This window comes from Dermochelys coriacea, chromosome 10 (assembly GCF_009764565.3).
Source record: "Dermochelys coriacea isolate rDerCor1 chromosome 10, rDerCor1.pri.v4, whole genome shotgun sequence".
NCBI classification, from domain to species: domain Eukaryota; kingdom Metazoa; phylum Chordata; order Testudines; family Dermochelyidae; genus Dermochelys; species Dermochelys coriacea.
The window spans coordinates 843,971-870,299 of record NC_050077.1 but is presented as its reverse complement, the minus strand read 5'-3'; the positions used below and the strand labels follow the sequence as shown (position 1 = coordinate 870,299).

Below are 26,329 nucleotides of genomic sequence, written 5' to 3'. Positions count from 1 at the left end.
GGAGCTGGGTCCTTTTGGTGGAGCTGAGCCATAGGCAGCGAGCTCTAGTAGCTGGAGCAGGACTCAGATTTGGAAATCAAGCCCATGGTCAGATACCAGTGCCGATGGCCTCAATGTGATGGGGATTTGGCCTATGTTGTGCTACAGAAGAATGGCCCAACCTGCTCTGTTGATGGCAATGGGAGCTGGCCCTGGCAGCAGAGGCCCGAATGAAATGATGTTCAGAGTCCGCCACGAGGAGCGGGGGCTCAGCAGCCCCGGTGCGCCATCGGGAGGAACTCGGCTCCTGCCTGGTATGTGAATGGCTTAAGGAAATCCCACGCATGTAAACCAATGTTTATGAACCATTTGATCTCCCCACAAAATGCATATAGTCCGTGACGGGCCCATCAACCAGCTAATATAGAAAGGCACCCTACCCCCAAAAACCCAGTGCAATTAACAATGATTTTGGTTGGCCCATTGCTAGTGAGCCCCATATATTTGTGAGGCTGCGTTCAGAGATGTAGTGGGGCCACTCAGTCTGGTTTTGGCTGCTGTTGAAAATATTTAATAAACCCTGGGATATGAATCACTATCAAGGACCCTGAACATTAATTTTAGTCACAGTTGGCCACTCTGTATCACCCTATAAACACCTCTCCGGTTTCAATTAACATTTCTCTATCTCCTGTCTCACTGAATATTATATTTAACTAATTTAAGAGGATTGGTAACGATACTTTTCACACTTCACAGGAAAGCATAATGAAATAATTATACCTGTGCCTATGGAAAGCATGAGGATATTGCATAAGGAGCTTTAAAGTCATTTGAAGTAGAAACTTCTCCAGAAAACCTTTGTAGGAGCCCTGACTCTTGGGTCTTCTACACAGATGTCTCCGATTGTCTGCCCTGTGTCTGTCTGAGGGCTTCCTATTGTGCCCATCCCTAGTGCGCCCAGGCAATCTGGGTAAACTGAAGTTGCCCACCCTGCCGGAGGCACTCTGCACCAGCAGCATGTAATCCACCCTGGGTGCTGATGAGCGAGTCTCTGCCATCCAGCCTGGAGGTGCTGAGCACATGGGTTGCTGTGGCCAGGACAGGCTGGGAGGAAGGAGCAATGTTCCCAGCGAACAGAGGGTAGACAGCAGCATTTTTCATGGCTAAGGCCTCCATTCTGTGTAGGCTCAGTAAGGAGTCTGGCAGGGCCTCGCACCACTCAAGGGACAGGCACCTTTGGGGAAGGGGCAGTGGCTCAGCTATTATTCAGGGCTTTCTCCAGACTTCGGGGGTATAGAGGAGCCATTCCTGGCCAGGAGAGGTGGGTGGCTTATGCAGTCTGAGTCAGCATCAGGTTCGCTGTTTCTGTGCATTCTACTCGGTTCATCTTTCCTGCAAGAATGACAAGAGCTCTTGGCCATGCTGAGTGCATGGGGCCGAAATCGGGACAGAGCAATTGGGCGTGACTAGCAGCTGCAGTATGAAGCACAGCTTTGGGGGTGATGGCAGGAGAGCAGAAGGTGGCCTGTAAGAAGTTTCTGCTGTTGGTGGCTGGACTTAGGGCGAGTGCTCAAGCCCTGTGCTGTGAGCTGGAGTTCGTCCGTGAACCATGATGGCCCTCTTAGTCGCAGTGGAAGGGAGAATTGGCTTGGGCCGAAGCATGGCAGTAGCAGCATCAGGTCATTCGAATGCTCTGCATCCTCTTGTCCATGTGGTTGGGTGATTTGCTTCCCAGGCAGGCTGAAAACAAAGGATTTAAGGGTTTTTGTGGGCAAATCAGAAAGTGCCTAGGAGAGCAGGGGGTCAAACTATGCAAAGGGAATCTTTAATGTTCCCAGCGTCCACTCCTGGAGATCAAATCTAGAGGGTCTGGGTATCCAGGGTCTGTGCGACACCTGGGGGCAGGGAGAGGCAGAGGGTATCCCTGTATCATATACGTGGAGGGGGCAGTCTCTGAAAGAGCTGACCACTCTGTGGTCAGCAGGTCCATTAATGGCACTAGGAAAGCAGCAGACTCCTTGTCCGAAGAACTGCAAGCCAGCAGAATTGCTTGGCTGTTCTACCCTGGGCTTTGCAGACCACGTGCGGACGGACGTTCAGAGGTGCAAACAACTGAGGTTGCAGGGGAACAGGACAGATGCTCTGCCTCCTCTTCTAACCTTTCTGCCTTCTTCTGGGATCTGACTTCTATTGATACAACTTTTTACCTCTTCCCCAACCCTTTCCATGCTGCCTGACATGGGGGCATAACCCCCTGGGATCACCTACCAGCCATGAGCCCTTTGCTAGTACATTGAATCCTGTTGCCCTCTCTTCATTGTCCTGTTAGTGTGACTGGAGATCTCCAGGGCAGGGACTGTGCTGTCCTCTGGTGCCGTGCAGCACCTGGCACAGCGGGACCCTTGTACGTGACTGGGGCCTCTGGCTGTTCTCAAAGGCAAATACCAGCAACAGCAGCCACGCTCACCCAGGGCCCCTGAAAGGCTCTGAGCCTGCATGGGACACTATGGCTCCAGGATCTCCAGCTGGGCAGCACAGCACTGTGCCTGACCAACTCAACACAGTCCAAAAGCGCTAACAATCAAAGAGAATCATAGTCAGTGTCTCAGAAGCAGGAAAACCATTGGCAAGACAGTGGGCCCAGTAGGACACCAGACACAAGGGGAACAGGCAAAGAGCGCTAAGTTCATGGTTTGTTTGCATTGCTGCTCTGGGGTTACTCTCCATGTGCAGGGAAGGTGGAGCATCTTCCTGACCCAGCGGTGTCAAACAAAAACAAATAGGTGATGGAACAAATCTCTCTGTGGAACTGCACGAAGGCTTCATGAGCAGATGGCATCGCCCAGGAGTTCTGGAGGAACGAACGATGAAAATAACTGAGCTGCTAACGAGCAAACATAATTCATTGTCAAAGCATCTCCTGTTCTGGAGGGCGGCCAACATTGTACCCAGCTTCAGAAAGGGTGCAAAGGGGGGTCCTGGTAATTACAGGTTGGGGGAGGGCTTCTGCTGGGTGATCACTCCAGGGCTTCCTCCCGCTGCAAATGGCCATCTGAGAGTGATCTGGACCAGGAGACCAGACCAGCCATGCCCAGGCTTGGAAGTATGTAAAAACAGCTGCACATGCACACAGGTACACACCCATCTGTGTGCATACCCCCAATGTGCATGCCAAGTGTGACAAAGCTCTGTCCTTGCCTCCATTTCCTGGCGGATTTTGCTAGCCTCAGAGGCTCACTGTGACCCTCCACGTAACCCTTCTCTCTCTAGAGACAAGGGTCACAATCTACTGAGCCTTTTTCATCACAAGCCAGTGAGGGGGGTGAGGAGAAGTTATCCTTCCTTGTACAGTCTCTGTTGTCTCCCAGTCTCAGTGATTAAACAGCAGGCAAAGGTGTGTGTGTGGGGGGGGGAGCCGGGGCCCACCCTCTACTCCGGGCTCCAGCCCAGGGACCCTAATAGTATCAGCTATAGTAGCTGACCTTTTAGAAACAGGACATATACAATTCCCTGGGCTACTTCCCCCACAGCAGCCCTCACTTCCTCAAGCTCCACTTCTCCCTTACCTCAGGGCCTCCTTCCTAGTGCCTGATATGGTGTGTACTACTCAGCCTCTCCAACAGCGCAACTTCCTCCCACAGCTCCTGACATGCACCCCCACCTGACTGGCTGGGAGGCTTTTAACTAGTTTCAGCCAGCCCCTGATTGGCTTCAGGTGTCCCAATCAACCTAGCCTTCTCCCTGCCTTCTGTAAAGTTCTTAATTGGCCTCAGGTGTCTTAATTGACCTGGAGCAGCTGCCATTTCACTTATCCTGGTAGCAGGGATTTGTTTGCCTGGAGCTAATATATCTATCTCCCACTACTCTTCCATAGTCATTTGGCCTTGCCCCATATCTTCCCCCCTCCCCCCCGCTCAACACCATAGAGTTGGGCAACTTGGGACACCAGGCAGTATGCTCGTGACAGACCATCAGCGTTGCCATGGTGGCATCCAGCCCTGAGCCGTATGCGGAACTGGAATGGTTGGAGGGTAAGAACCACCTGGTGACCCTTGAATTCTTTTCCTTATTCCGCTGCATCCACTGGAGGGGTGCATGGTCCATCACAAGAGTAAATCGCCAGCCTAAGAGGTAATAACGCAGTGTCTCCATAGCCCATTTGACATCAAGGCATTCTCTCTCGACTACTGCGTATTTCTGTTCTCTTGGGAGAAGCTTTCTGCTTAGGTAGAGGATCGGGGTGCTCCTCTTCTCCCACGATTTGCGACAGAACTGCTCCCAACCCCACCTTGGAAGCGTCTGTTTGTAAAATAAATTCCCTGTTAAAGTCTGGGGCTATGAATACGGTGTCACTACAGAGGGCCATCCGAAGGTCTGTAAATGCCCCCTCTGCTGCGTCGGTCCACTTTACCATGTCTGGACCTCGGGCCTTCACCAGGTCTGTTAGGGTACTTGCCCTAGTGGCGAATGGGGAATAAACCATTGGTAGTAGCCTACCACGCCTAGGAACGCACGAACCTGCTTCTTTCGGGTCGGCCAGGGCCAGTTTTGAATTGCCTCTAGTTTATTCGTTTGGGGCTTCACTATGCCCCTTCCCACAATATATCCCAGGTACCTAGCCTCTGCTAGCCCTATGGTGCATTTAGCGGGATTAGCAGTGAGGCCAGCCCGCCTTAAGGTGAGCAGTACTGCCTCAACTTTCTCCAAGTGGGTTCCCCAGTCTGGCGTATGGATGATGACATCATCTAGGTATGCAGCTGCATAACTAGTATGGGGGCGCAGCAGCTTATCCAGGAGGCGCTGGAATGTGGCTGGGCCCCCATGTAGCCCAAAAGAGAGGACGGTGTACTGGAATAGCCCATCCGGGGTGGAGAATGCTGTCTTTTCTTTAGCTTCTTTGGTCAGAGGAATCTGCCAGTACCCTTTTGTCAGATCCAATGTAGTCAAGAATCGGGCACTACCCAGTCGGTCAACCAGTTCATCGATGCATGGTATGGGGTATGCATCAAACTGGGATATTTCATTCAGTCGGCGAAAGTCATTACAGAATCTCATGGTACCGTCAGGTTTAGGCACTAGAACAATTGGACTGGACCACTGACTGTAAGATTCTTCAATAACCCCTAATTCTAACATTTTCTTTACTTAGGCCTTGATTTCCTCTCTTTTGGCTACTGGGATTCGGTAGGGTCTCAATGTTACCTTGGCTCTGGGGATCGTGCGGATATGGTGATAGGTCTCAGTCGTCCACCTTGGTTTTGTAGAGAACACATCTCTGTTGCGATTAATCATGTCGGCTGCCTCAATCTTTTGGATCGGCATCAAGTCGGATGATATCCTCACTTGCTCATGTAAGTTATCCTCCTGGGGAAGGGTCTCCTGCATGACTAAGCATGCCTCTCGATCATGCCAAGGTTTTAGAAGATTGATGTGGTAAATTTGCTCCAATTTCCAGCTGCCTGGCTGCGCACCTTATAGTTCACCTCTCCCACAGCTTCGATTATTTCGTAGGGTCCCTGCCACTGGGCCAACAGTTTACTTTCTGCTGTGGGCACCAGTACCATCACCCGATCCCCTGGTTGGAACCGTCAAAAGCTTCGCTTGATGGTTATAATGGGTTCATTGGGTCTCCTGTGCTCTCTCCAAGTGTTCCCGTACAATGGGCGTAACTCAGGCTATCCGATCTCTCATCTGCAGTACATGCTCAACTATGTTCCTTCCGGGATTTGTCTCCTCTTCCCAGGCTTCTCTGGCTATATCCAATATGCCCCAAGGGTGGCGCCCATATAGTAGTTCGAATGGAGAGAAACCCATGGAGGCTTGCGGAACCTCCCGGATGGTGAACATGAGGTAAGGCAATAGGGTATCCCAATCTTTCCCATCCCGGCTCACCGCTTTCCTGATCATGGCCTTGAGGGTCCTATTGAACCTTTCCACAAGGCCATCTGTTTGCGGGTGGTATACAGAGGTCCGTAGGGCTTGTACATGGAGCAATGAACAGAGATCTTTCATCAACTTGGACATGAAAGGTGTCCCTTGGTCAGTCAATATCTCCTTGGGTAGCCCAACCTGGGCAAAGATCTGTACTAGCTCCTTAGCTATTGTCTTGGAAGCTGTGTTGCACAGGGGAACAGCTTCCGGGTACCAGGTTGCATAGTCCAGTACAACAAGCACATGTTGGTGGCCCTGAGCTGTCTTCTCTAGGGGCCCTACCAGATCCATGGCTATCTGTTCGAAAGGAACCTCAATTATTGGAAGAGGTACCAAAGGATCCCGCAAGTGCGGGCGAGGGCTATGTAACTGACACTCCGGACAAGAGGTGCAGTATCGCTGGACATCTTCATGTACTCCTGGCCAGAAGAACCTCCGCAGGATCCGTGCCTAGGTTTTCTCTACCCCTAGGTGTCCTCCAAACAGGTGACTGTGGGCGAGACTCAATATGGCTTTTTGATGTTTTCGTGGCACCAGAAGTTGTTGTATCTCTTGCTCCTGCATTTGCACCACGTGGTACAGTAGATCTTTCTTCACTATAAAGTAAGGTCCAGGACCCCGGACCTTCCCATCCACGGGTATCCCATCGATCTCTGCCACCTCTTTCCTGGCATTATCATATCTGGGGTCCTCCGCCTGGTCTCTCCCGGGACTAACTTGCCCAAGCTCCCGGGGCCAGCTTCTGCTTCTTCCAACAGCTCGCGGCTGTCATGGCTGGGGGCAGCTTCTGGCTCACCTTCTGTGGTGGAAGTTTCTCTGTTGGCTGCTCGTGTCCTCCTCCTAGGGAGGTCTTCTGGCCCTGGGTTAGGATCTGGGTTCCCCAGGCCTTCTTCGCGGCCTTCCTCTCTTTTTTTGTCTTCCAGGTCTTTTGGGGGGCTGAGAACAGATCCTGAGAAATCTCAGCGAACATCGGGGGTTGACATTCCCCCGGTGACGAGTCGCTATCCTCAGGGTCCTCACCTCCCTCCAGCCTCTCCGGGGGGAGTAAATTATCAAACCCTGGAGAGTCCCTCCCAATGACTACAGGATATGGGAGTTTAGGAACTACGCCCACGGTCACCTCAATGGGGTTTCCCTGAACCTCTATCTCCACTGGGATGGTGGGGTAATGGCTCACGGCCCCATGCACGCACATCACTGCTACGCGTTTGGCTTGTAGCAGCTGGCTGTTTTTTACCAGCTTACCCGATATGGGGGTGATAGCACTCCCAGAGTCCACAAGCGCTGTAGTCTCTGCTCCATTTATCCTCACTGGCCTGGTGTAATTATGCGGGGCTAATGCGACTCCCGCGAGGTGGATAAGGGAACATGGGACCTCCCAATCCCTCAAGTTACATTGCATAGGCTCCTCGGTGCTGGGACACTGTGCTGCTATGTGTCCCCACTCCCCACATGCATAACATCTATAATTGCTTTTAATCACTCCCCTATCCCAGGGGATAGGGGGTTTAGTCCCAGGGTTCCCCCCACTCAGGCCAATCCCGTCCTTCTGGGGTCCCTGCTGGTTTTCGGCCCCCCTCCTTCTTCTACCTAGGACTCCCCGGGGGTTTGGCTGCCCAACCTTCCAGGGTTGGGGTCGGGTGTTTGCTTAGAAAGGGGCCTTCCTTGGGTAGTCGGGTCAGTTCCCTGGCTGTCATCCGTCTTTCTACCAGTGTGATCATCTCGTCGTACGTGGACGGATCATTCTGGCCTACCCATTTGCGGAGATCTGGTGGCAGTCCCCGCATGTAATGGTCTCCAAAATCTCCTCCGGCCTGCACACCTTGGGCTGTAACCACTTCCGTGCGAGGTCTATGAGGTTGAATAGCTAGGATCTCGGGGGTTTGTTCTCCTGGTATTTCCACTCATGGAACCTCTGGGCTCTTACCGCTGCCGTTACTCCTGCTCGTGCTAGGATCTCTGCCTTCAGACGGGTATAGTTAGTGGCATCTGTGACAGGTAAGTCAAAGTAGGCCTTCTGGGCTTCTCCACACGAAAAAGGGGCGAGGATGCTGGCCCACTGCTCCTGGGGCCACACCTCATGCTGAGCAGTCCTTTCGAATGAGAGGAGATATGTCTCTATGTCATCTCCTGATGTCATCTTTGGCAGACAACCACTGGCCCTCAGGGTTTGCATCCCGTTGGACCCCTGGACCTGGGTGGTGAGGATCTTCAGATGGTCCACCACCTCTCTCAAGAGGGCATGATCTTGGGTCACCTGGCTCATCAATAATTGATTGGTTTCCTGCTGTAGCTGCATAGACTCCTCTTGTGCCATTGCCTGAACCCGGGTGGCCTCCTGCTGGGCTACCGTGGCTTGTACCAGAACTCTGAACACCTCCTCCATTGTGGTACAAAGCAAACAAACAAACAAACAAACCAAAACAAAAAAATATCCAAAACCCCCAGTGCACTTTTTTTTTAAACCTCTTTCTTCCACCACGCTGTGAACGAAGTCCCACTCCTGACACCAGTTGTGACAAAGCTCTGTCCTTGCCTCCGTGGATCCCGCGTTTCCCGGCGGATTTTGCTAGCCTCAGAGGCTCACTGTGACCCTCCACGTAACCCTTCTCTCTCTAGAGACAAGGGTCACAGTCTACTGAGCCTTTTTCATCACAAGCCAGTGAGGGGGGTGAGGAGAAGTTATCCTTCCTTGTACAGTCTCTGTTGTCTCCCAGTCTCAGTGATTAAACAGCAGGCAAAGGTGTGTGTGTGGGGGGGGAGCCGGGGCCCACCCTCTACTCCGGGCTCCAGCCCAGGGACCCTAATAGTATCAGCTATGGTAGCTGACCTTTTAGAAACAGGACATATACAATTCCCTGGGCTACTTTCCCCACAGCAGCCCTCACTTCCTCAAGCTCCACTTCTCCCTTACCTCAGGGCCTCCTTCCTTGTGCCTGATATGGTGTGTACTGCTCAGCCTCTCCAACAGCGCAACTTCCTTCCACAGCTCCTGACATGCACACCCACCTGACTGACTGGGAGGCTTTTAACTAGTTTCAACTAGCCCCTGATTGGCTTCAGGTGTCCCAATCAGCCTAGCCTTCTCCCTGCCTTCTGGAAAGTTCTTAATTGGCTCCAGGTGTCTTAATTGACCTGGAGCAGCTTCCATTTCACTTAACTTGGTACCAGGGATTTGTTAAGCCTGGAGCTAATATAGCTATCTCCCACTACTTTTCTATAGCCATCTGGCCTTGCCCCGTCACACAAGCAATAACCCCCCTTATCAGGTGGCTCTGGCATGTGACAATATTTGATCCAAGCCCCAACAGCCACTTTTCAGCTCCTTTCTCTGGGTATCAGGCACATATTACCATGGAGCCTGGGCACTTTGGCAGCATCCATGATGTCTGGCACTTTAAAAAGAGCCCCAATCCCTCAGCCTGCACCTCAGATTTCCACCGGGGCAAAGCCAGTGCAACGTATATAATGTTTCCTGACCACCCTGGTGTGTGCCTGCCACCCAGTTTGCACCAGTGTGCACGGTTAGACAAGGTGCTGGAGGGCGGCAAAACAGGCCCAGTGTGGTTTAGTTCTGACTGGAATGAAGTGCCCAGGGAGGCTGCAGAATCTCCGTCATTGGAGGTTTTTAAGAGCAGGTTGGGCAAACCCCTGTCAGGGATGGTCTGCATAATATTTAGTCCTGCCATGAGTACAGGGGACTGGACTAGATGTCCTCTCGAGGTCGTCCCTTCCAGTCCTACGATTCTATGATTGACCTGACAGACCCAGGGGAGTCAAGAGTTGTTCTCATGACCTATATCTCTGCTCCTCCTAAGCTACATTTCTCTGTGTAAAGGTGGAAGCAAGCACACCTCAAACGCATCATCACTACAGCTATTCTTAATTGACAGAAATTAGCCCAGCAGGAGCTGAATTCTACTAAATTACCTCATCTGGAAAAAGAAAGCAGGACTGGGGGGCCTTGTCTGATCAGTGCAGTCTGCTCAGCGGAAAAGGAAACAGCCATGGGGGGAAAGGCTGGGAGGGCGCATGGAGCCGAGTTGTCTCCTGGGCGGCAAGCCCTTGACAGTCTGTGGGCGTGCCATCTGTGTCTGTGATAGTGACTGATCCCCAGGGAGGACGGCTCCATTGGTGGGGAGTGGCTGGAGATTAGCTGTAAACGCTCCCTTCTGTTCGTGCTCTGAATAGCAGTTTGCCTGGGCTGTCAGTCTTTTTAAATGACTGGAAGGTAATTTGAGGAGCAGTGGGTGTTAATCAGACTGTAATGTGATCCCAGTGGCTGGAGAGAGTCCATCTCGGCGGGAGCTTTTCTGAACAGGGGAGAAGCCTGCAGAACCCGACCAGCATGGGAAGGGAAGGAGAAGGGATCCAATGTGGGTCTGATCCTATATTTCTCAGCCACTGGGGACATGGTGCTGGTTCTGCCCAGCCTGGCACCTGCTGTGGGAGCTTTACACGCACTGTGTCCAGGGCTAGGCAGGACAGAGGCCAAGTCGGTAAGGGTTGCCAGAGCACAAGGGCCAGGCCACTCCAAGTGTTTCCTTGGGTAGGACCTGGCCCCGATACCTGCCTCACGCAGATGCAGGTGTCAGCCCCTCACCCCCAGCACTGTGTCCTTGTCTCCCCAGGGACCTGGGGAGGGGTGGGCCAGGGCTGGGATTCAGACTGAAAATAAGGCAAAAAAAGTAAGTGTAGGAGTAATTCACCATTGGGCCAACTGACCCAGGGTCCTGGTGGATTCTCCATCACTTGCAATTTTTCAGTCAAGGCTGGATGTTTGTCTAGGAATTGTGGGGTTGTTCTCTGGTGTGTGCTGTGCAGGAGGTCAGACTACATGATCACAATGGTCCCCACTGGCCCTGGGACCTGTGAATCGGTGATGCCCAGCATCCCCTTGGCCCCCAGCTGACAGAGCAGAGCACAGCAGAGAGCTACTGTCACTGGCCTGCAGAGTCCCTTAGCGCCAGCGAGCTAGGAAGATCCAATGCAGAGGCACCAGGACTCCATGTGCATGGCATCTTCCCCAACAGATTTCAGGGGAAGCCCAGGGTTTATGGGCTGGACTCTCAGTTTCCTCCACATGAAAATGAACTCCAGCCCACATCCTGCTGGAAGGAGCTGGAAGGGGAATCTCATGGCCATTCCTGGTCCCTGCCTTGGTATTTCCTGATCTGACCCAGAGCCAGGGCTCAGTGGCCTCTCCATGCTCTTCTGACCGATGGCTCTGCCAGCTTTGGGCTGGTTCTGGGCTGCAGAAGGCAGAGGTGGGCAGTGTCTGAGAGGAGTGCACTTCTCACAGATACATGCGTCCAGGTGCTGGGCCATCCCTGGAGAGCCACCTCACATACCAGGGCTCGAGTCCAGCCCTGGGGGACACCTGCATCTGACAGCATTGCCCACCCTTGTGAGCACTTACAGCCACTCTTCAGGGTGGCTGCTAGGAGCCACGGAGCAAAGAGACGAGGACTGGTGCAAACAGGAACCAAGGACAATGTGCTGGGTCTCTGTAATCTCCGCAGGGAGTGGGCAAGTCCAGGCCCAGACCCTTCAAGGCAAGGAGGGATAGGGGTTTTAGGCCCAGCCCCTGTGAGGGGAGGGGTGCCTATGTGTGGGAGTTCTAGGCCTAGCACCCCACAAGGGAAGGAGAAGAATGCATGAGGGAAGATCTAGTCCCAGCCCCCTGGGGGGTTTATATAACATTTTGTCTCCTGAACTTCCCCAGATACAGAGGTATTTGGATCTGTGCTTTTGCCCAGGCCCCTCTCTAGGTAGCAATAATCTAGCTATTGCCGCACCTTGTCTTGGCCCCTCATCCCCCTGCCCAGAGGCTGGGCAGCACCCAGGGATGCTGATCTGAGATATTCTGCACACACTCACTTGTGAGGGTTTCTTTCATCTTGTTATGCCAAAAGAGGCTGCAGTTCCTTTAAGACTTCAGAGCTGCCTGCATAAGCGCACAGAGCAGGGAACCTTCACAAGAGGCATTATTTTCCTGCTCTGATCTCAGCTTGGGTCAAGGTCGCAGCCTTGTGATCTATAGAACCTTGTTTAGTAAATCACAAGCTACTGAAAAATACCCAAATTTGCTCTCTCTGGCTCCCAGCAGCATCTCACTAATATTAATAAATTGGGCCTGCACATAGGCAGGACAAAGTCATCGGAAGGAGAAATAGCACCATATATCTTGACGTGTGGTAGCATTTTATTGTGTGGTAGCATTTTATTGTGTCTAGAGCACTGTATTTATGCTCAGATCTTTCTTTCCTCTCGACCACCCACACACCCTTGTAAGGACTAGAAGGAGAAAACTCACCCTGATTTTAGCATCTGCTCATGCAACATTATGACAACTTCTCCAGGTCTCTTGGTAATTTGAATGGAGTGCTGCTTCTCAGTCTCCTATTTTGTTCTGACTTCCCCCACCTGGTACTGCTTCTCTAGTGCCAATTCACCGGCCCGAAGTAATGCCTGGGCTAAAGGCAACAGAAAAGGGAAGGAAGATTATTTGAGAGAGAGTCTAAAAGACCGGCTTGTGGAATAAAGCAGGGACATTTATCTGCATTCCCAATGGGCAAAATTGTTTCATTGCAGCACCATGTAAACTCACTGCATCTATGAATTGCATGGCATTCATTTACAAACCACCCTTTTTCCTTAACATCAGGCCTGGATTTATCTGACTTGATGTAACGAGTCAAATCATAAATGTGAATTAGTACCCGAGTATCCAGTGTAAAATACCTGCTCCCTGTGGGGGGGCTGGACTTCCACTTTCCATCGTCGGGCATGGTGCAATATTGCACTACTACACATTTTTTAAACTCTTCTATGTGCTATATAATGAGTAATGACCATATTTAGTCCCCTAAAAGATCCGGATTAGGAGATGTCATTTTCCAAAACTATTGCCAGAAACTGTGGGCAGCCTCAATTAATTTTAGAAAACCAGACAAGCCTACTGTTGTTTGGGGAATACATTGTAACTGCTGGAGAGCTGCCTGGCTGAGGAGAGCATGCAGAAGGACTCTTGTGACGTGGGTCCCAATGACAGGTAGATTGGCAAAGGACTATAACGTGTAACTCCTGCACTGTGTGCAGAGACCCTTGCGCTGCCTCTTGGCACATAAAAGCAGAAGGAAAGACCTCCTCTGGCTCCTGGCTGGCAGCAGACACCCAGCACTGCCAGCTGGAAGCTCCTAGTACAGGGGTGGCCAAACTTACTGGCCCGCTGAGCCGCATACAACAGTCTTCAGAAGTTCGAGAGCTGGAGCACACCTGCTGGGCGTCAGGGCTCGGGGCTTCAGCCCCACTCCTGCTAGAGCCCCGAGCCCCGGCAGGTGAGCACCACGGTTCTGAAGCCCTGAGACCCTCCTCCCCGCTGGACAGAAGCTCCTACTCCACCACTCCACTGCAAGGCAGAGGTCCATCTCCAATAGGCACGTTTCGATGTCTGACTGTCCCACCCATCTGTGGGACTGACCTGAGCCCCATCACCATAATGTCTCAGCACTCAGTCTTTAATGCATTCACTCCACAGGCCCCACAGGAAACACGCATACGCTGTAGGGCTGTTTCAACTGGAAATACTTTCAGTAATTTCCTGTTCTACGCTATAGTGTAGGTTAGCCAGGCCCTGTGAGAAGGTTGCTGCACTTCACCCCCACATTGACTGTCTCTCAGTAGCAGAGGAGGTGATAATGTACTGTATAGGGAACATTTAGGAAGGGCTTTGATGATCTCACTGTTGCCTTATCCTCCCTCAGGAATGAACCGCTTGGGTTCAGCTTTCCCACAGACTGGTCTGCAGCGTAGAATGCGCCAAATTACCCGGACCTGGGTAACTGGCCTCTCACATCTGAATAACAAAACGGACAATAGGAGACAAGTGTCCTAAGAGAAGAACTGCTTTGTGCATCAAAGAGTACCGGCGTTAATAACAGCTTGGCTGAAAGTGTAATTTAGTATTTAGGGTTAGACTCTACTATAAGGGGTGTATATTTTTGATTAGGGATTTGAAATTAACTGAGTTACACTATGACAGAGTGTTTGTTTCCATACATTACACAGAATACCTGTACACAAGGGAAGAGGTTTCTGAAATTGGCAAGTGATTTTAGACCGAGATATAATGTATCTTTCATCCCATAACATCATCAGTGAATCCATCTTGCTGGTGACACCTCCATCCTTACAGATTCTTGCTGATTAGAACCTGAAGCAAGCTGCAGATGCTGCACCAATGGTCTAGTGGGTATTACAGCATCCCAGTGTCAAAGGCATCACTGCATCTTCATGACTCAGGCTAAGCTGGAATACATGTATTACTGTCTGTTCCATGGTGCAGAATGGCAAACACCTGCAAGCGGCAGGGAAGATCTATCACTTGGAGGCCCCAAATGGCTCAGAGCACATATGTTAAAGAGATAATTTTTTTTCTGATTAGATACCAGCACTTTATTGAATAAAGTTTAAAATTCTCACCCTGCCTCAATCCATCTTTGCAACCGCTCCTGTACTTTTTCATTTTTACTTCGAGGAAGAAAATGCAGGAAGAGTAGATAAAGCATTTACCTTATTTGAATTTCACTTATGCCCCATAATTCTTTGCAGAGGTCAAGGAGAAAATGACAGGTGAAAAATGTGCTTTTGAATCAGCAACCTGAAGGCTTAGGAAAATACATTTCCACACCATTAATATATAGGTTGAGAGGAAAAAAGCAGGCCTAGCCTGCTGAAGCGATAGTGCAGGGTGCTGAACGGCATGGCCCGGACACTCAGCAAGAATACAAGAGGCACAGAGATTTAATTGGTATTTTGTAAACAGTTCATTTTAAACCCAGTTTATGTTTTCATGGAAGGAGTTTAAACCCTTTTCCCCCAAACAGATAACCCAAGTAAGCAATATCAGAGCCACGCAGAACTATTTGCCTCCTTTCTGCAGTTTCCAGCAGTTTTGATTTAAAGTCAGTCACACCGGAATTTAAGGTCTTGTCCAAGTGGAGAAAATGACCAGAAGAGCTATTGTGGAGTAAGCTGCTCTGCTGTAGTGATTCTGAAAAACCATGTGGGCCTCTATTCAGGAACAAAAGTCAATTTCTTCTGGAATATTTAGTGCACTTCCAAAGCAGAGTAAATATTCTGAAACAGAGTGTCCACAGGGGGAGCTAGTCCAGAATAGCTATTTTGGGCAATTTCCGTGTGCAGATTAGCTCTGAGAGCCACAAAACCTGGGCCAATAATCTTGTATGGTGAAGTGACACAAAAGTACAATTATTAATTATTATTTAGTTCTTGTGTTACCATAGCACCTAGGAGAGCTTAAATTTGGGCCAACAGGGGAGGTCAGATTTGGTGCCATCCCGTCTTTTGCATGCACTCGATCAGCTGTATTTATGTCACTGAGGGCCTTTGCTCTAATATGGCTGCTGCAGACTCACCCCGCCTGGATCCATTTATTCGTATTTATTAATTGTTTGATTTTCTACTGAATCTCAGCGCTGCCTGTTGTGACACTGTTAAACTGCATCTGCAGTGTCCTGAGGCCAGCCCCTGCTGGGTCTATTGCAGGCTCAGTGTCTACAATTAGCACAAGTTAGGGAGTCTCGTTAATTAGTGGCTGAACAGCCCGAGGTGCCATTTATTTTCTTTATGAACAGAGCATATTGCAGTTTAAAGACTGTGGGAGCTATAAATAAGCTCAGGATTCACTTGGAGTCTATCACAGAGATTTACTGAGTTCCAAAGTTTTAATTTGACTAATGAGATCCAACTTTCTTGCTGCACCAGACTGTGGGCTGTGTATATTAATATCACTTACTGAAAACTCCGGAGAGACATCGGAAAGCATCCTGAACGGAGAGTGGCAACAGGCATGCATTCCCATCCTACGCCCCAAAAACAAAACAACAATTCAAACCAGCTTTAGGATTTAATTACGCAGATATTTTGTTGTTCTCTAGAATCAAGATCTAATATAATCAGGTGGCCCAGCTGCAAAATAAACACGAGAAGTGAACATGCACCAGATCCCAGGAATTTTGCCATCATGTACCAGTCCTCTGATTGTTTCAGGGAATACACCGAGAGGCTGACCTCCCATGCCACTCTGCAGGAGTGAATCTCCAGGGACTATGAGTTATGAAAGCAGCTGAGCCCAGAGGTCCCAGCATGTACAGTAGATTCCTTCAATACAGGAAAGACACATGAAAGGAATTGACTCTCCCACGTCTTCAAAGCATCAAGGCTGAATTCAGATGATTTTAAAGTCCACAATCATCTCTGATATTTCAGCTCTGTTCTCTGAAATCCCAGCAAATTATGGCTTAACCCTGACCTGGACAGCTCCCCCATTGTCCTTGCCAGAGGAGAAGACTGTGTTCTGATACAGCCCCTTCCACCCAGACACCTCCAGCTGCTTCACCACAGAGGTTAGGTAGCATCATACCCATTTTACTGCAGGGAAAATTGAGGCACAGAGGGGGGCATGGCTTGTCTGAAGGCACAGAGCGAGTATCAGACCCTAAAACAGAGCCCAGGGGTCCGGGCTCCTAGCCCTTTGGTCTAACAGGAATGTCACTTCGTGGAGCCTCAGATGTTTCCAGACTGCACCCAGCATCCTGTGGTGCCTTTGCTGAGTCTCTAGCCCAATGTCTGCAGCCCCTCTGGAGGGAATGGGCCCCTGTGTTCTGTGGCATGTGGAAGATACGTCATTAGTCCCTCCACACAGTGGGCTGGGCCTGGCAGTTCGGAGCCTGGCACCTCCAGGCCTGGCAGTTCAGAGCCTGGCACCTCCGAGCTTGGCAGTTCAGAGCCTGGCACCTCCAGGCCTGCCATGTCAGTTAGGAAAGTTAAAAAAGTTGCATGCGCCCCAGCAGCTCTTTCATTGCAAGTGAAAGACTGAATGTTGCCCACTCCTGACAGATTTCTCAGTATCTGTGTGTGAACCTGGATCTGGCCCAGGCAGCCCTAATTTTTGAGGGTTCTGCTTCCTGTATGTGATTTTGAGCTCATTGTGGCAGCTAATCATCCCCTTTCTGATGGAAAATAACTGTAATAATTACAACAATGTGCCATCACGTGTTCGTGTTTAAAACTAGAACCCTGACTGTTGTGCGGTTTGCTGTGTCAGAGCCACAAGAGCACCTGGAACATGCTGACAACCCAAACTTCAAGCGCTGCTTCATCAGGAGATTTTCTGATTTTTTGGTCACCGTTTGGCAGGAGTCCTGCCTCACCCTGCTTGCAGCTTCTCTCCATCTTTCTGGTGGCCACACACACCTTGTCTTTCTCTCTTTGTTAGTTCTGTGCTACCTACCCCGATGCCAGTGCAGGAGAAGTACCATGAACCAGTTCTAGTCAGGTCTTTCCCAACCCATCAGAAGACCAGTGCCAACAACTCTTGCAGATACTATTATCTACTGTTCAGCCAAGTCTGTAGAATTCACACTTACATTTTGTTGGCTAGCTTGGACATTATTTATGTACAGTATCACGCCCCTATTCCAACCCCCCCTTCCAAACGTTAAGAGGGCAGTTGTTAGACAGAATACTAATCTCCAGTGGATTGGACCTCTTCAGAAAATATGACCCTACAATAACCCCGCTGCTGTGAGTTTTTGCCCTGGTTTTCCTTCCTCGCATACAGGGCAGGGGGAAGCTGATCTTCAGCACCACAATTTCCTGCTGATTCAGACTCTTTCATTTCAACACAGCAACAAACTTCTTCATCGAGTTGGGAAAGAATATTTTGTATCTTCACCTTTGCTGCTCCAAGAATGTTTGCTCTCAATTTATTTCTGTGCCTCTTATCTTCTCAGCAATTGCATCTCTTGTTCCAAGTCCTGCTCATTTTCTGTTCCTTATTGTGATTTTTCTTTAATTTCATCGCATCCCCCGCACTCCCCAATCACACATTTCATCACTTCTGCTTCCCTGTTTCCTATAATATGTGATTTCTTTATCTTAATTGTATCACCCAGTCATCTGGTTCCAGGATGACATCTCTTTACCTCACACTAAAGTCCCTTTAATCATTACTGCTTCTGGCATGTATAATAATAGCAGACACAAGTTGTTAGCTTTCACCTTCCAGTTACATTCACACATTTTTAATGTAAGGATTAATGACAATACATACACTGAAAACCCTCCCAGATGACAACGCCAGGCAGACTGGGAGAAGAAACCTACCACTCCAGCGTTCTTCTCTTCTTGGGTGCCCAGAAACAGGCGATCAAGGCAGCAATATGGAAATCCAACACATGCCAAGTGGGGTTGGGGATTTCCTCCTCCAGGAACAGGGACCTCAGGTGGGGCCCTGCAACTTGCAGGGTGGCAGGCAGGCGGGGAGAGCTCCTGAGCAAGCAGAGCGCTCCTGGGCTGGCTGTAGCCAGAGAAGCCCACTAGCTGTGTAGCCCAGCTCCTTTGGATGACAGAATCCTTGCCAACCCCCACAGAAAAATCTGTGTTTGCTCCACCCCACACTCCCAACATGGCCTCTCCCTCAGCCCTGCAGCTCCCCCTCAAACCCCGAATGAAGGGAGTTCTGTCCTCCCCAGCCACCCCCCGATTCTGAGGGGGCTGTTTGTGCACACATTGTCCTCACACACGGGAGGCTCTTCTCCTGCAGCTCCATCAACTGGGCCCCTCTGAAATTCCCTCCTCTGCAGAAAAAGAAACTTCCAGGAGTTTTGCAAATTACAGAGGAAATGAAAAGAGAAACTTCCCTGCCTCCCCGCACAGCTCTGAACTGGGCTGCACGATATCTGCACAGTGCTCATGCTCAAGGCATGTGGAACACTCACTGCCACCGCCCCAGTGACAGAACAGCAGGGCTTGGGAGAAATGTATCGCGAGCAGGGTGGGATAGTGTTACACTATAGAGCAGGCCCTAGCAGGCCTCTGGGGATGAATAACTCAAGCTTACCCCCTCAGGTGCATGATTCCTTGGTGAGCAGTGGAGCAGTGATTCTCAGGAATGCAGATAGACGTGACACCAGCAGCAAAACTTTGGAACAAGCTTCTGGAACTGCTGGTAATGGTCAGTGCATTTCTGCTTCTCCCAGGAGGCTGGAGGCTCCCAGGCTGGTGGATTTACCTGGCGATTATCTTTGCCCAGTGGAAGGCAGAAGTAAGGTGATAACTATGTTCTTCAATTGGTTTCTTCTGTCTGTCTCTGCAAGAGCATCCACGGTACTAGTAGTAAAATGTCGCTGTCTCCAGTATGCTTAAGCAGATGTTCATGCTGCTGTGCTAACCCTGGTGCTTCACAGTACCTGCTCCACTTCTCCTCTGGACAGCCATTCAGAACCCTAAAGACCCCGCACTAGAGTATCTGCAGGATACAGTCACTCTGGATAGTTCTCTGAAAACTTCCACTCAATGTACAGCAGTCAAAAAGGCTAGCAGTATGTTAGGAATTATTAGGAAAAGGGATAGAAAGTAAGACAGAAAATATTATAATGCCACTACATGCTGTGCCCACACCTTGCATAGTGTGTCCAGTTCTGGTCATCCTAGCTCCAAAAGGATACAGAGGATCTGGAAAAGGTTCAGAGAAGAACAGCAAAGATGATCCAGGGTCTGGAATGACTTCCATACGAGGAGAGACCAAAAAGATTAGGACTGTTTAGCTTAGAAAGAGACTACTAAGGGGGAACATAAGAAAGGGCTATGAAATTATGAATGATGTGGGAAAAGTGAATAGAGCATTGTATTTACAGTTTCACGCAATACAAAAACCAGGGCTGACCAATTAAATAAACAGGCAGCAGGTTTAATACAAATAAGAGGAAATACTTTTACATACTATGCACAACTAACCTGTGGAACTCATTGCCATAGGATATTGTGATTGCCAGAAATATAACTGGGTCCCAAAGAGAACTGTATACGTTCCTGGAGAGGATAGGACCATCAATGACTCTTAGCCAAGATGGTCAGGGACACAAGCCCATGCTCTAAACCTTTGACTGCCAGAAGCCAGGAGTGCATCACTCCATAAGTGCCCTGATCTGTACTCTCCCCATGAAGCTCTGCGAGCCACTGTTGGGGACAGGCTACTGAGCAAGATGGGTCATGGTCTGACCCAGTATGGTGGCTCTGAAGTTCTGAAGTTAGCTGTGCAACATCTTACCCTATGTATGGAGGAATCTTGAGAAGCTAGGCAGCAGCTTCCTTTCATTGGGGCATGAAGAAGGAGACCTGCTTTGTCAGATACTAAATTTACCATCTAGCAATGCAGCAAATCCTCAAAGGCTTTCTTCGTACCCCCAGTGGAAAGCATTTTGCTTGGAATGGGTCCCCCATGAAGCATTATTCTCCCTTAATCGATTCTAACCTCTGGATAGATCAGGTTAATGGGCGCAGAGCTCATGAATGAAATGTAATGTCTCTAAGTTTGCATGCATAGAAATAATTTCTATGATAAACATAATTTCAATGCCACTGATATAGCTAGTACAGTAGAGGAAAAGGTGGTAGGTGTATCAACAGACATAGCACCTACCTTTGTATTCTGATCTGCAGCCACCAGGCAGAATGTTAACAGGATCTTGGCTTGTTCTGAGATGAGTCTGTAACACAAATCCAAGGATATTGTGCTGTGCTGACCCTTCATAAATCAGATGTGCAGTGGAATGTCGCCTGGATTGGTCACTGGATTTGAACAAAGACAGAGCTAGACTGGGGTCTGAACAATGTAGGGTAACGGATTCTAAGTTAAGGAGAGGGGCTATAAAACAGGAAGACTGACAGAACTGGGGTTATTTAAAATGGAGAGAAGCCCTAGAAGGGTTTCCATAGTTGCTGTATTTCAACTAACTAGTAGACACTATAAGAGATTCTTACTGGTCTGTTTGAGGTCCCTGGACAGCCCAGAGCTAAGGGACAGAGGTTCCAGTTCAGGAGGAATATGCTGTGTGCAGCTCTGGGGCAGGGTCCATCTTTTTGTTCTGGGTTTGTACAGCGCCTAGCACGTAGAATCCTGGCCTGATGCCTAGGCATTACAATAATACAAACAATAAATAATAGCAAGGAGTTATTCTACAGGAAGAGGACCTCTCCCTGCCACTCCATAACTGACGTATGGAATATGTGTGCTTTGGGGAGTGTTTTTGTTTTCACCTCCTCTGGAAAAACTCTGCATTTACCAGGGCTTTAGAAGTTTCAAATGTCGTTCAGTGAAAGGTACACAGACGAGGGTCAGAGCCAGCGGTGTGGAAGCAGCTGTCAAACATTTCCAGACATGAAGGCCCCCGTGGCTGCTTCTGCAACGTGGGAACACACTTGTAGATACAGGAAAAGAGGGGAAGCCTTTGTTTAATGATTAGAAAGCAAACAGAGGGTATGCAACTAAAGGCAAGTAATAAGAAGTAAACAAGAGCATTAATTCTCTGAGATGCCTGCACACCCATGCCAGGAGGAGGGGTAACAAGCAAGAAAAACTAACTGGGACACTAAATGATGCAATTTTGACTCACCAGCCTAACTGGAAGGTAAAGTTTCCCACAGCCAATTGCTAATGCTGCTTGGGACACAATGTGCACAGAGAAGCCAGACAGGCGAAAAGGTGGTGGTAGTGCTGTTAAAAGTGTTTACAAAGCTAGGGAAGCAGGATTTGATGATAGTCAAGAGGGAAGCAGTGAGAAACTCTGGGTAACGATACATGATATGAACCTCAAAGGAGCAAGTGCACTGAATATGTGCGCTCAGTTCCCCGTGCTGGGAGACAAGCAGGACAAACACCTCCGGGACCAGCTACCAAGAGGTTTGAAGCCACCACACTCGAGCGGGACATTAGCTATCCAGACACCAGCTAAGTGACAAACACGGCTCATCATGCGTTGCCCCAAAGTCTCAGAGAGCACAGCTCCATGGAGCAGAGAGTAGACGCCCGGGGAGCAGAAAGCATCCTGGATCTATGCCTGTCCCCGAAGGGAGAAGCTGACCAAGGATGAGAATGCACTGGGGGCGAGGAGTGGGGCAGTGGCCAGGAGCTGAATGGAGGGTCACAGAGCACAGTAGGACTAGGGGATCAGCTTCCAGAGAGTCAGTGGGTAGAATAAGAAGTGTAAGGCCCAACTGTGCAAACAGTTGTTAGCACTTTTGCCCTCCCTCCCGCGTGGGGTCACACTGGGGAGACAGACGGCAGGAAACGTTTGCAGGACTGGGCTGTCAATGAGTAAGGAGTCGCAGAGGGCAGCAAGGCAATCCATCAGTGAAACTGTGCTGTGTGCAAATGAATTTCTGGGCCAAAGATTCTGGTTTGCTGAAAATGTACTCTGCTCCCTGTGGGGTTAGAACGAAACGCTGCTGTCCTTCTTTGAAGGAGAGTCTCTGAGGACACCAGCTAGTACCAGAACACTGGGCTTTCAGGGGTCATGGCCAGTAGGTCTGATCCATTGGTAATGAAAGCACCGACTGAGCCTCCATGTTCAAAAATCTCCACGGCTTGGGGCTACTCTAAGGTACTGAAAGAACTGAACAGTGACACTGCTCGTCTCACGCCGCCTGATTCACACACATGAAACGCACACGCTGGTGTGGTTTAAGTTCTGTGTATCCAAGACATGCTGATGTATTCAACTATTTCTTACATGCAAATAGAACTCCATGTAATCCATTCTCAGCAGCCATAACTTCAATTGACAGCTACTCAAAACGGGGGGAAACAGCTGTGGGCATGACAAACACAGTGAAACACACTGCTAGCCACCGTGGAAAGAGAGGAGGCAAGTGCTGGGTGAAACTTCGACGGACCACGAAAGGCTGGGTCTGACTGTAAAGAGCTAGGGCTGCGACCCTGAGCCCCAAGGGATCAGCATTTCTAGTCTCCCCTCTTTAAAACAAGGGCAAGGGGCTCAGCAGGGGCAACAAGGGCCCATTCTGGAGCATTGCGGGCACCGACAAGAAGTCTTCTGGGATGTGACCAGAATTACAGGGCCATGTTCCCTCCATTCTGTCTCCCCCATTACGGGGCCACATTCCCTCTATTCTCTGACCCCATTACGGGGCCACATTCCCTCTATTCTCTGACCCCATTACAGGGCCACTTTCCTCCTAGAAAGATACTGCCTCTCTGCCAGATACATTCCCAACAGTGGAGCACCATGGGCTCAGCACTGTCCCGTTCAGCCTGGTTCCTTTGGGGCGTGATGCTTCTGTGCAGTGGTCACAGTGGCCCGGTGCTGTCAGCCTGGTTCTCCAACACGTGTGTGTTCAGGATGCCTAAACCACAGCAAGCTGCACATCCCCTGAAGTCCATCCTTGTCACCACCTAAGCCTATTTCTCTTTCCTCCCTGGAGTTCTTGGCATCTGCTTTTCACTCCCCATTGTCCCTTTCCATTGCAGATTTCCAAGGAGCCCTCTCCACCCAGTGTCCTTGCTCTGCCTTCTCCTGGCGAACCTGCCACCAGTGCTGGGGTGTTGCTCTGCTGGGCTCCTTGACCACATTTACTCTGGGATATTCCTTTTCCAGCTGCCAATCTGGAGGCCAGTGACACCGAGCTATGCAAAGAGCTGTGAGCAGGCACACCAGCCAGGAACTGTCCAATAAAACCCAAACTGCAATTCAGCCCCAGGCCCTTTCCTCCAGCCACATTATTAACAGGGATGAAGAGGATCAAAGTAACAAAGGACACTGGCAACAGTCCAGTCTGGCCTTTTCAGGTACAGTAAACTCCCCTAGGCAGGGCCCCATGAAAGGGCTTCCCTCAAAGTCTAACTCAAACTTCATCTGCCCACATACTGAGCTCAGCCTAGCCCCTATATAGTTCCCAAAGGTGGTCACCTGATTCCCTGGGCACATGACCTCTGGCCTCTCAGTCTTTTGGGTGAACTACAGTTCCCAGAGTATCTGCTCTTAAAGGGCCCAAGGGTTGCCACATGTTTGTATCATTTCTGTTCACCTGTATCCTTCCTCATCCCTTATCACTCAGAAGAGAAGTACGCAGAGATCTTCTCACCTCTGTTCACCAGCTCTACCCGGCAGAGCACAGTGCCAGCAGCCATTAGGGTCAATGGCACATGTAGGGATTCATAGCCAAAGCCCTCTTCAGATTCACATCTACTGACCGAAGATAACTATAGGCTTTGGGTCCCAGGGAGAGATGTTGAGAACCCCCCTAACCAAACTATCATGCAAATGACTGTCTCCGCCAGTCTCATAATTAACTTTGTCCCTCATAAAATGCAAATGACCAAAAGGTTTCTCTTCAGCAGGGCCCGTGTGATTTGTATATCTGCTGCTGCCAGTGATTGATCTTCTTCTAATCTTGGACACTGTTTTATTGCCTCTGTTCACTAAAAAGGATTCCATCTTCTCTGAAGCATCTTCCCTTACAAATTGCTGCAATCAAACCAGCTCTCACTAAGTCCATCAGTTTGAATTTCCCTGCTCTCAGAGCTCTTCCCCGAGATTCCCAGCACATCCTCAGCCTGAAACCTACTGAATTCTTAATGCTTATTGTTTATTATTATTATTATTTATTATTTGTATTACCATAGCACCTGCATATGATCACAAGGTTGAAATGTGATGATGAGTATCACTACCCACCTGGTAGTCCGGCTTTTACTGTTTGGTGCTTCTGCACCTGATGAGAGGGGCCCTAAGAACGCTGTCCCACACAGAGCTTTGGTAACACATTGTGACTGATGCTCAAAGATCCGGCAATAATTTATGTTTCTTGGTGAGGGAAATTCACAGAAGAAATGTAGAAAGAGCCACATCCCAGCTGAATGTGTGTGCAGCTGGAGGAGAAGAAGGAGGATGCAGAAGGAGGATGAACTAGCTCCTACAGAAAGGAACAATGATGCAGATCAGAAGTTGATCACTCTACTTAATAGGCATCCCCAGGGGTTTTGCCATACCAAGCTTGGAAACAGGAAGGCTGGGGGGGAAGTCCCAGAAGCAATTTGGAGTCATGTGGCTCTTCCCTAATGGACCTTGAAGAGTGGGGCCTGAGCACAGCACCAGAAGTTGATACCAGGAAAGCGAACATTGCTGACAGCAAGCCAAACGGTGGTCAGAGGAGAGGGTGGCTTTCATGAGATGTACGTGATTCACTTTCCTGCTTTCTCTCGCAGGAAGCTGAGCCTCTGTCTCCAATTTCCCTCATTCAGAGTGTCAGTCTAGACAGGGTAAGCAAATCATGTGTTTTGCTTTAACTCTCTCTGTTCTTAATAAATCCTGGTTTTGTTAAGATCCCTGTAACCTGGGTAATGTCATGCTGGTGCAGCTGTCCCGGAGAGGAAGAGCCTGAGGGAGCACCAAGGAGGAGTGCTGAGAAGAAGAGAGTTTCCAGAACGTGCAGTCTCCCTGTCTCAGTCCCGGGGAGAAGAGAGGACTGGCGGGGTGCTGGACACATGCATGCACTGTAAGAAAGGAAGGTTCCAGATCTAGGTCAGGCCAGCGAGAAGGAGGTCAGAGCTAACTTACCGTACAGTGCAATCCCCCGCCTCTCAAGGGACTTGCTCCCAGGGGCTGAGGGAAGAGCTGAATGGCAGAAGACGATGCAGGCAAAGTTGTGATCAATCCTAGTGCCAACACATGGGGAACATGCTGGTCAGGTACACGCTGCAGAATTCAGTCCATTCGCTCAGTTTTGATTTTGGTGTCTGAAAAGGAGAAAAAACAAATTTTCAAGTTCCTTGTTGGCAGCTAGCGGCAGTGTTCAGTGTTGGGAACAAGACAGGCCTGGAGCCCGGCAGGAAGCACAGAAAAAGGATGAGCCTTTGGGCTTGTTTATGAGGAACAAAATACTTCCTGGTCCATGTGCTGACATGGAGGCAGCTGTTTTCCCCCCACAAACCAAGGCCAATCGTTGTTCTGTCAGCTGGGCTGTTCCTGCCTTAGAAAGGGGTTTAAACATTCTTAAACATCCACTATGCTGCCAAGTTACTTGTGGCTGCTAAACTGAACTCTCCGTTGGAATGCACAATGAACGTCAGTGCTTGGCAGAGGACAGCCTTGATGGGGCAGAGGGAGAGAGAGACAGGAGGGAAAGTTCAGCTTTCTTCACGTTATCACAGGGGCCATGCCATTACCAAAGCTCTAAATGTTTTCCTCTCACCAGCCCTTTGTCTGGGATTTAAGTTGCTAGTTGGCTTCTCTTAGGCAAAGCTTTCCTGTGAGGAACAGATATTATGTCTACACTGCAGAGAGCCCTCGGGACATGGTGTACTAAGGGTTTACACAGGAAGAGAGGGGTGACTTTGCACACAGGGCTGGATGCCCTGCATCCGCTCCAGCGGAGGTGTCTGCACCAAACACCACAGAAGCAACAAGGCCAATTCATTTGCAACACCAGGGGCCAGTCAGCGTTTGTGCCCATTAATAACACTACGTGTTCCCAAAAACACCCCCTTGTGAAGCAACCCCTGTGGCAGAGAGATCGCGCTGGCAGGGGCTGG

At 49.8% G+C, this 26,329-nt stretch overlaps 1 long non-coding RNA gene across 1 annotated transcript; it reads right to left on the bottom strand.

Moving 5' to 3' along the window:
- Window positions 1-519: 519 nt before the first annotated feature.
- On the bottom strand, window positions 520-25,680 carry LOC122456072. The gene is made up of 4 exons (XR_006274712.1): window positions 25,356-25,680; window positions 13,989-14,272; window positions 12,230-12,389; window positions 520-2,833 (listed from the first exon to the last, which is right to left on the bottom strand). It is a non-coding gene; the product is annotated as an uncharacterized LOC122456072 (long non-coding RNA).
- Window positions 25,681-26,329: the final 649 nt, after the last annotated feature.